Genomic DNA, 10,791 nt, shown 5'->3' on the forward strand with positions numbered 1-10,791 from the left:
GTGTCCATGATCTTATGGCCTGTCCCTACTAGACAGTGGCTGCAACCCTATGACTGGACAAAGGTGGGGTAGAGGCAGCCGCGTTTCTAGTGGAACAACCAGGGAGGCCCCAGCCCAAAGACGAGGAAGGTTCACAAAGTCAGGAGGGGAGCTGGCCACCAATGCTGGTCGCCAATGCTTGGCCACCCACAGCCCCCTCCTCAGCAGATTCCCTCTCCCTCACCCCACCCCCCGCCCCACACACATCTCGTTTCAGCCCCCAGTCCTCAGGCCGTCTGCTCTCCCTGGATGGTCTGTGTATCCCCATCTGAATGGCTCCCTTGTTGAGAAGCCACTGGCCTGTAAGTCCTCCAACAGTCCCCCCTGGGCTCCCTCCTTCCTGGAGCCAAAGCTCAGGCAGGCACTGCCACAAGCATGCAGCAGACATGGTGAAAACACATCATGCCCATCCAGGGACACAGACACTCAGAGATATGCTCTATACATGCCTCTAATCCACAGAACACTATGAAAATGGGCACACACCGCCAAGAACATAGCCTGTCCGTGAATAGACTCGCCTCTTCCCCCACCAGCTCCACCCTGTGCTTGAGAGCGATCCTCCCTCCTCAGGCCTCCCCAGCCTGCTCCTAGCAACAGCCAACAGCTCTTGCAGTTGCTGGGCAACAGGGAGAAGCTGTCAGCCCCTTAGAGGCCAGGCTCACCAGAGATGGGCAGACACAGACCTCAACAATGGAGGTGAGGCGGGATGGGGCCACTGGGAGGCATGGTCCTCCCCAGCCCCAGGCCAGGTCCTGTGATCTTTGCACCAGTTAGCCTCCCCTTCCAGTTATGTGTTCTTCCTATCAAGTCCAGCAACCCCTGCTTCCACCCCTCCTGCTGCTCCCTCTCCATCTCCATGGGGGTCCCCAGGGCTATGGCCAGGCCTCTGCTTGCTACTCCAGTCACATACCTCCTACTCCAGTGGCTCAGAACCCCACACAGCAATCTCCAGCCCAGCTTCTCCGATGACCACTAACCCTGTGTCCACCACTGCTCTGAAGCCTCCCCCAGACACTTGGGACACCCCCGCTCCCACTCCTGGGCTCCCACTCTGTGGCCTCTCACCAGCCAGAGCCATGACCCCGCCCCCCTGCATCCTGTTGGCTTCTTCCCCTCCTCAACTTCCCTCAAAAGTGTCCCAGTTCTGTCTCCATAGTCTCTTATTCTAGGCCTCAGCCTCCTCTCTGACTCCGCTGTTTCTCCTACAATCCATCCTCTACATGGAAGCCGGGGTGGAAGGGATCCTGCTGATAGAAATCATCACTCTCTTGCTAACAAACCTTCTGTGGCTCCCCAGTGCCCTGAGGATAAAGCCCACACACACTGCTTTGGACTGTGCAGGAGACAGAGGTAGTGGAGTGGATGTGGACAGCAAGGACTCTGGGGAGCAGTCCGCAAACTCGCCAGCTGCATATTACTTTGGACAAGTACCAGGAACACCCTGTGCCTCAGTTTTCTTATCTGTAAAATGGGCCTAACATACTATCTACCCACCACACTGGCTGAGGTCAGGACAAAGGAGGAAACGCAGGTCAAATGTTCAGAATGCGTGTGGCCTTCAGTGGGGTGAGTTGTTACAATAGTGATTTCTGCGAGGCCGTGTGTGGGTGGCCTCTGACCAAGGTTCTCCTCGTCTCCCTCCACTTGCATCACCCCAGCACCCCAGCATTCTGACTTGCTCTACTCTCCCCATCCCCTCTCTCTTCCTTCCTGAGCCCCTTCCCCACTCGTTCCTCCTCTCCATCTTTCCCTGCCTGGCTGTGAGCTGGGCCTCTCTGATTCCCAGGGTCCTGAGGCTTCCCCATCCCCAGTCGGATCCCGGTATCTTGACGGTGAGTCTTTCCCACCTAGGTTTCTGATCCCAGACCCTTCGCAGCATAATCTTTGAGGGTGGCAGGTAAATATTTGTCCAATTAAATTAATGAATCACACAACCCCTACCCTGCCCTCCTAACGGTCCCCTATCCTGGAGCTGGGAGAGGTATAAATAACTAATTCTGCTGACGCTGTAAAAATATTTGCCATGGTTGTGTGCAGAGAAGGGAGAAACTGAAGTCAGGGAGCCTCCTCGGCGGAGGTGATGTGGGGCGTGCTAGAGGGAGAGGAGACTGAGGAGGAACTAACTGTCCCAGGAAGAGGGAACGAGGGAGGCGGCACTGGCAGGGTGGCTTTGGGAAAGGGCCAGGGAGAAAACCAAGGGTCAGATCTGGAGGAACCCCTTGCTTTGCAGCTGGCCAGGACTCATCCACGGTCATCCAGTGAGGGACACACAGGCACTTGCTTCCTTCATACTGGAGAACCCAGGAGTCCTTTTGAAAGATGTTTTAGGGGCAGGGAGTAGCTGCCTAGCCAGGGCCTCATGGACACCAAAGGAGGTATGATCTGTCCTTGTGCACGCCAGCCCAGCGTCACCTGGACTAGACCACAGAGGACAGTGAAATGACATCCAGCAGAACTGAGGGTAGTACTTCAGTTGGAATGGAGAAGTGGCAGCTGCGAGCTTACCCGGATAGCTAGAATAGCCTTGGGGCTCACCACAGGCCACAGAGTAGGTCCAGCTTGTCCCGAGTTCCTATCTCGCACTAGGCTAAGCAGGGTGAGGAACAGAGACCCCCTCAGTGGGCTGTGACGCCCCAGCCTACAGGCTCCAGGAAGGGGAAGCTGCCTGGCACTTCCCTAAAGGCAGTTTCAGGGTGGGTGTGTCTGCCCCACTCACAGTCCAGGAACAGGCAGCAGCCCACAGGGATCCCCAGAGTCCAGGATACTGACCACCCCACCTCCATGGCTCCCAGGTGGCAGTGAGTTCTGGCAAGGCCTCGTGACCACCAAATGACAGCCCTGCAGACAGGGCCTCAGCAGCTCCAGCTTGTAGATCTCAGTGGCTAGAGCTGGCCCCTCCCTGCAGCCCTGAGCCAGGCTCCGCCTGCTGGTACATCCCCTGCACCTCCCCCTTCCTGCTTCTTAGCCCAGCAGCAATTCTGAGATTGGAGTCAGCTACCCTGCCTTCTACCCCTTCCTTCAAACCTCTCTTCCCAGGCTTCTCTCCCACTCAGAGGAACAGTCTTAAGCCTGGGAGACTTTGGGGTCCAGGGTCTCTCTTCCTGGCAATCCATCTCCTTCAGAGACAATTGGCTTTGGCCTGAGAACTCAGGCCCCAGCACTCCTTGCCAGAAGTTTCTGGGTGGGCTAGGAAGCTTTACCTGACACAGGGGGAGGAGGAGTCATCTCTTCAACTAGTTTACTGTGAATCTATTGTGCTGAGAGCCCTAAGATGACAGAGGTGGCTGGGACCCTGCCCTCCAAGCGCACCTGCCAAACAAAGTAGAGAGAAATAAACCCCACAGTTTGGGAGGAAATCAACAGGGTAACCTGAGAGCCACTGGGAGGTGTGTACGCAGGAGGGAAGAGTCCGAGGAGCGGAACTTGAATGTCCAGAAGGGACCAGTTGGGCGACAAGCCAGGAGAAGAATGACAGGTAGAAGCAACTGAAAGTGCAAAGAGCCTAGGGAAGGAAGGGGCTGGATGCTCCCGGAATGGAAAGGAGGCCAGCCTGGCCAGAACAGTGAGAGCCCGACGGACAGTGGGGTGACAGAGGGCTGCCATGAGGCATCACGGAGAGGCAGGGGGTTCCCGTCCTCAGGGGATGCTGAAGTAGGGGTGAGTCTGAACCTGCAGCAGGTACCAGCATCTCAAAGCTAGGGACTCATGCCTGGCCCTGCAAATCCAACTTGTCTTGGCACTCAGGGTGCCACTGATATGACTGGGGGAGACCTGCCCAGTGCCTCGGTAGGGGACCCGGGAACCCTCAGGGCTTTGGGGCCAAGGTCTGAGTTGAGCCCTCCTCCTTGTCCTTGAAGAGTTCATGGCTCAACTTGCCACTGAACCTGCCATATACACAGTCTCTAAAGGCCACCTCCCCTGAGAAACCCAGGTTCCTTAGAGGACCCGGGAAATGATAATCAACCCTACCCCCAGGAGCCACTCCTCGGCTCATGTTGTCGCCTCTATGTCACGCTGTCCAAAGGCTGGGACTGGGAGCCTCTCCCGCGACTCCTTAGGCCTTCATTAGCGCTGCTTCCTGGAATTTAATTGAATGAAGGAGCAAAAACAGCACTAATGAAGGCGATGCAATAGCAAACAGTCCACGAGGTGCCTCCAAGGCTCAGCCACTTGGGCTCTGGGGCTTCCTGTAGATCAGAGGTCCCCAACGCCCCTGGCCATGGCCCAGTACTGGTTCGTGGCCTGTTAGGAACCCGGACCGCATAGCAGGAGGTGAGCAGCTCACGAGCTAGTGAAGCATCATCTGTATTTGCAGCTGCTCTCCAGACCTAGCAAAGCGATCTCGGCTCCACCATCAGGCATTAGATTCTCATAGTACCAGTCCCTGGTGCCAAAAAGGCTGTAGATTGTGGCTGGGAATGGAGTGGGGAGAGAAGAAGAATGTGTCCTGGGAGGGATGCTGGTCACTGAGACCTGGGAGCATGGGACGTTACTCTGCTTAATTGCAGGGAGCAAATGCTGCAACTGAAGGCAACTGGACAGAGTTAGAGAACTGAGCCTGATTGGGGACTGCTTCAGGCTCGTGGAGAAAAGCTTTAGAGATGCCATCAGCTAGTGCAAAGGCCCTGAGGTGAGGACCAGCATGGTGTGTTACAGCACAGTCCAGGCTGTGGAATAGCGCCAGCGGGTAGTCAACAGAGGCCAGATCATCAGGGGCATGGGCAGGGAAGAGTTTAAATTTCGTTCCAAGTGCAACGAACTACTGGAGGGTGTTAAGGCAGGGTGACATGATCTACTACTTTAAAGTTCCTTCTAGCTAGTATGAGGAGTGTCTTCTGTGGACAAGAGAGGAAGCAGGGCGGGAGGCAGGAGGTGGCCGCCATGTAGTGCAGGAGATGAGGGTTCTGCAGTGAAGCCTATGGAGACTGAGCTGCTCACGTCCCCTAGAAGGGAGCTCTGGAGAAATGGGGGGCACATATGACTGCGTTGAGCTTATTTCCTCCAGCAGGTTTGGGCTGGAGAGCCCCCTTCAGCCCTACCCACAGGTGTGGCCTCGCCTCCATGTGGACATTGTGCATCTTAAAGAAAACCAGTCTAAAAGGGTTCCTGACGCCCCCATTCCCGCTTCCCCACCTTTGTGCTCCTCCCCTGCTGGAGTTTCCATCCCATTTCTCCATCGCTAGCCCCGCCCCTGGGTCTCGGCCAGCGCCAAGCTCCCCACGAACCTCAGGACTGTATTTCGCAAGAGAAAAGGCTGGGAGCCTCAGGAGTGGGGCCGAGAGCTGCGCAGAGTGCAGCCTCGCAGACCAGTGCCTATCCGTCCACCTTTGGGCTCCCGCCCCGACCCCGCACCTGCCCTGGGACCCAGCAAACCTTCCTGCCCCTGCCCCTGCCCCACCACAGTCCCCTCACAGCCCCGCCTCCCCAAGTTCTGGCGCCCACGCCCCGCCCACCGCGGCCTCCCCCAACTCTGGCCTCCCCCGCCAAGCTCAGGCCGGAAGCGGTCCCTGCGCGCGCTGCCCCGCCTCTTCCGGGGCCTCTCTAGGCCGAAGTGCGAGATTTCTGTGGCCGACAGCCACAGAGCACGGGTTCGCGGGGCAATGGCGCCTCCTGGCGGGCCTGGGTTGCAGCGCGGGAGCAGAGGCCGGCCCAGCCCTTACCATCCCGCGGTCATCTCTCCTCCCGACTGATACTCAGGATGACTCCCACCAGGCCTGTTCTCCCGCCTCGTTCGCCTCCGGTCCTGGCACTGCCTGTGCCGATCTGCCACTCCGGGGCCAGACAGGCCCTCCCTGCACAGGGCAGCCGCCGTTCGGCGTCCCCTTGCTCGGAGCCCCGTGTGGCGCCTCAGCGCCCTCACCCTTCTTTGACCCCAGCCCCAAGGCCCTCCTCCAGCCACTTCGGCCCATCCTTAGATCATCCTATGATACCCGCCTTTCTGCTTCCTCTGGTCCTGGTATCTTCACACCCTCCTTCACACACTCTTCCAGGACCCTCTCTTGCCTCCACCTCCCCAAATTCACAGTGGAGATTAGATGCTGATTTGGATGATTATCCCGATAGGCACTTCCCCTGCTTCCTGAGGGTTGGGCAGCTCTGTGGCCATCGCCTGCGCCCAGCCCAGAACCGGTGCGCAGTGGGGAGTGGGGGCCTGGCAGGGGTCCCGGGGATCCTTGTGCCCAATGGAAATAGGGGGAGCAGGAAGGGGTAACAGGTGGTGCCTGAGGGTGGGGGCCGAGCTGGGTTCTGGGGGTTTGGGTACAGTCTAGGAAAGGCTGAAAGAACGAGGCAGGGGCTCTTCGGGTCTCTGAGGCTGGTCAGCAAAGGTGGATGGTCAAAGAGGGTTCTGAGCAGTTTGACCCCAAAGACGTTGGCAGGATAAGAAAAGGAGCTGGGTACTACATGGAGGGGCTCTCAGAACTCTTGGTCAAGGGTCAGTCTGAGAGTCTGACCCTTTCCTTCCCTCCGGGAACGCCTCTAAGGTCAGGTAGCCCGCAGGGGTGGGGGGTCTGGGCCTGGCTCCTTGAGGACCCAGCCAAAGATGGGACTAGCAGCTCCTTACTCACATGCCCAAGACACCGGGTGTTGAGGCCTCCGCCCCTCCCGGACGACCTCTCCCCTTCAGCCCCGCACCGAACCTTCTGCCTGCCTTCCTCCCATGCGCCAGCCAGGAAGCCTTTCTGGAATGACTTGGAGGCTCAGGGCCTGGCTGCACAGCCCATAGCTGACCAGCCCAGCTACCCGGCTGTGGCAACGTGTTGGGTGGGTCACGGTGCAGCCCAGGCTTCTAATGTTGACCGCCAGGGGGCAACAGAGGCCGCCTTCTACCGATTTTGGAGGATTAGGTCGCTTCTAATCCCAGGTCCCGCTATGTGAGAGGCAGAGCAGGTTTGCAGCCTCGTGTGGTTTTGAAAACAGTTTTATTCCTTTAGACTTTTTGAAGGGCTGGTCTTTCTTTCTAAGTAACTTTCAGTCCATTTTTACTGTTCCAAGTTGTTTGAAAGTTAGTTGCTGGATGACTTTAAATTGAGGTCAAGGCAGACTGATGATTCCTCTGGGTCTCTCCATATGCTCCTTGATGTCCCTAGCTGCATCTTGGACCTATAGTGTTCCTAGCTACCAGGACTTGGCCAGACCAGACAGTAGCCACCCTTGCACACTCCCCCCGATGCTGATGGTCAAGCCTCCATCTATTGTCTTCCAGCTCAGTTTCCCCAGGGCGCTGGCCCAGAAGTCCTTGACCTACCTCCAACCCACCAGCCTACCAGCTCCTTCCCATCTCTTACCGTCCATAGCTGCTTCTTCCCAGTCTTTCTTAAAAGCCTGTTGGGCCCGCTCCTCTCAGTTCACACAAGTTGTCTGCACTTGGTTTTTCCAGTTCCTGCCTCTCGCTCTCCTCCAACCACGCCAGTCAGGTTGTCTCTCCCTCCACAAAGCAGCCCCCAAAGTCCTCAGCGGCTCATACCTTGGTCTCTTCTCTACCCTCACCTCCTGGAGCACTGATGCTGGCCGGGCTCCCGGTGCCCACATTCGCCTGGGCTTCCTCCTGCCTACCGGCTGTTCCTACTCAGCTCATTTGCTGGTTCCGCCTCATCTCTCCTACCTCCTCCCAGGAATGTTCCAGGGCTCAGCCCAGACTGCTGCCTTCCTCTGCCTACACTCACCTCCCCCATCTCATCCAGGGCCCTGGCTTTACGTCCAGTCCACTCTCTCCAGCATTGGCTGCTCTACTCACTGAACTCAGGTCGCACCCCCAGAGGTGGACTCGGCATCTCCACTTTGACGTCACACTGGTCTCCCTCCCAAACCCATTCCTCCCTCAACGTCCCTCAGGGGGTACAGTGGCAGTTGGTCCCTAGACAGGCTTGGAGTCCCTCTCGACTTGTCTCTGCCCCTCCTCTCTTGCCCAAACCATTAAGGAACCTTGCTGCCTCCACCTTCAGGACAAGCTCAGCGTCTCACCCCGATTGTGCCACCACCTGGGCTGAGGCCCTCGACATGCTTGTCCGGAACGACTGCAGTGGCCCTGTCAGTGTCACCCTTGGCTTCCCAACCGCCACCCAGAATCTAGTCTCAATGCGACAGCCAGAATAATCCACTGAAAATTTAGAGGCGCTGCTGAGTCAGATCCTGCCTCTCCTGTGTTTAGGACCTTGCGCTAGCTTTTACCTTTCCCAGAGAAAAATCCAAAGTCCTCATGGCGGCTGACAAGACCCCATAACATCCGCCCCGTCATCAGCCCCCATTCACCCCTTCTCTTCTCTCCCGCTCCACCTAACATCAGCCGCAATGGCTTCCTGGCTGCTCGTCTCGCATTCTGCCTCGGGGCTTTGTGCTGGCTGATCCCTCTGTTTGCGACCGATCCCTGCAGGCATCCACTTGGCTTTCTCCCTCTTCAAATCTCTGATCAAATGTCCCTTTCTCAGTGAGGCCCACCCTGACCCACCTCCAGACCCCTGTTCTCCATTGCCCTCACCTTGTCATTTTCACTCCCTATCATACTGAGCATCTTCTGACAAATGATATAATCTAGGGATTATGTTTCCTGTTTCTGGAATGTAAATTCAAGGAAGGCAGGGTCTTCGCTTTGTTCACTGCTGTGCGCACAGGTGTTGACCCAGAAGGAATCTTAGTAAACACGTGCTGATTGAACGATCGAATCCCTTTTGTGTTGATCGGCAAGTATGTACCTGTGCACACAGGTGAGCTAGGTGCGGGCAAGGAGGCCAAGGCCTAGGTTTTGGTCTCTTTTCCTGGTCTATATCTGTTTTCTTTCTGTTACAAGCAGTCATAAGGAAAACAAATAGAGAAGAAAAAAGAAAAGAAATAGAGAAAGCCTCTGTCCTGGTCTTTCTGGCTGTTCTATCTTGTCAATATTCTAAGCAGAACAAAAAAAAATTTTTAAAGAGCAACTTTTTAGAGCAAAGAAGGAAAAAAAAAGATCTGGGAAATTCTTCAAAACATACAAAAATGCTTCACGACAACAAAGGGCCCGCAGACCCATCCTCATGGAGGCCGGGTGTCTAGGACTTGACAGCTACGGATGAAAGTTACTCCTTTTCGAAGTCACGTGGACACTTGGTCTGGGCGTAGGATGTAGTGGTCACATCGCCTGCACTCTCCGCCTGGGGCCTGCTGCCCACCAGTCAGGCGGGAGGAGACCATGCTGGGCGAGCAGGGATGCATGGCCTCCGGGGCAGGGTCCTTCCTTCAGCTCAGCTGTGTGTGTGGCGGGGGAGCAGCAGGAGGAGCTACTGTCCGCACACACGTCTCCTCCGAGGGGCCCGAAGCCAGGCCTGGGGTCTTAAGGGACTCCGGACAGTCCTGCTGCTGCTCTGACCTGCAGCCTTCTTTGGATGCAGGGTCTGTTTGCAGGATGGACTTTGACCTGCATTGCCTCCCATCCCTCAGCAGCCCCGGGTCCCAGGAAGGGCAATAGCCCCATCTGATGAGGAAGAAGCCGGAGACCCCCAGAGGGCAGCCCTTCACCCCAGGGCACTGTGGGCTGCAGCCACCTCTAGGCCAGAGTCCAACTCTTTTCCGGGGCCATGGGGCTCCCGGGTGAGTCCCCAGGCTAGAGTCAGGCGCCTGGGGCTGATGGGAACCACACTCAGGAAGCCCCCCTCTGACCAGCTGGCACTTCTGTAGGCCTAGCAGCCACCAGCTTGAGGAAAGTTCTTTCTTCAGGGGTTTCCCATGCTGGCAGCCTCCTTGCCAGTTCAAACTGGATTTGGACTTTGCCTGCCGCCCTTTCCTCAGAGGCCTAGCCGGGCGCAGGGTCTCTTCTAATGAGGATTTGGTGCCAAGGTCCGGGCAGCTCCATCCCTCCGGGTCCCAGCTGGTTCTGGCCTGCCCCGGGCAGTGGGCAGCTTCCAAGCGCTACCCGGGCCAGGGCACCTGGGGCTGCCCTGCGTCCTTGCAGCCCCTGCCCCGCTTTGGACACCCCCACTCAAAACTCAGGCCCCCCCATACAGGGACTCGCTAACCCACCTTTAGTCACGGTTATTCAGGGTTTTGCTGTGAACACAACGTTCAGCCTGACAGGGTACAGGGTCCCTGGACTTTTGTTTCTAGACTCGTGGCATTGACAGAGGGTTGACATGGCAGCCAGGGGAGGGCAGGGGGCCTTCCGCAGGGCTTCTGCAGCTGCCCCCAGCTCAGACCCTCCGTGAAGCTGCTGGGGATGCACCTCACGTTGCCTCCTTCCGGAGGCCTCTCTCTGTCCCATTTCCTGGGGCCTCATTAATTCCTCCCCACCTCACCCCGTGAGAAAGCAGGTCTGTGCTGAGCCTGGCCCAGGCCCAGAGCCGGGTCTGAGCACACCGCTGGTTGGTTTGCGAGGCAGGGGGCGGGGTGGGGTAGGAGACTCACCCTGTCCCCACCCTCATCCCAGGAAAAGAAGCCGGAGTGGCCTCCATCGCCATCCATGTCCCAGCTCCCATTCCACTTTCCAGGAACACGGGGACCATGGAGATCAAGAATATAAAACACAGCTGGTCTCATGTATAATATTTATAAAAGGGGGCTGCCAACCAGCCTCTCCCAGGCTGGCCCCCGGGGTCTTTGTCTCCCAGAGGCAGAGACGCTCTGGGCCTCGGCCTCTCTCTTCCCTCGGCAGTGGAATGTAGGCTGCAGCTCAGGCTTGGGGTGGAGTCCCAGCCTCCCCAGGACTGGGGAAAGGGTAGGGCGGGGGCCCCTTCGGGGTACCCATACCAGCTTCACCCTCAGAAGAAGCTGCTGGCTCCAGGC

Source organism: Pteropus vampyrus, unplaced genomic scaffold, assembly GCF_000151845.1.
Source record: "Pteropus vampyrus isolate Shadow unplaced genomic scaffold, Pvam_2.0 Scaffold100, whole genome shotgun sequence".
In the NCBI taxonomy this organism is placed as follows: Eukaryota; Metazoa; Chordata; class Mammalia; order Chiroptera; family Pteropodidae; genus Pteropus; species Pteropus vampyrus.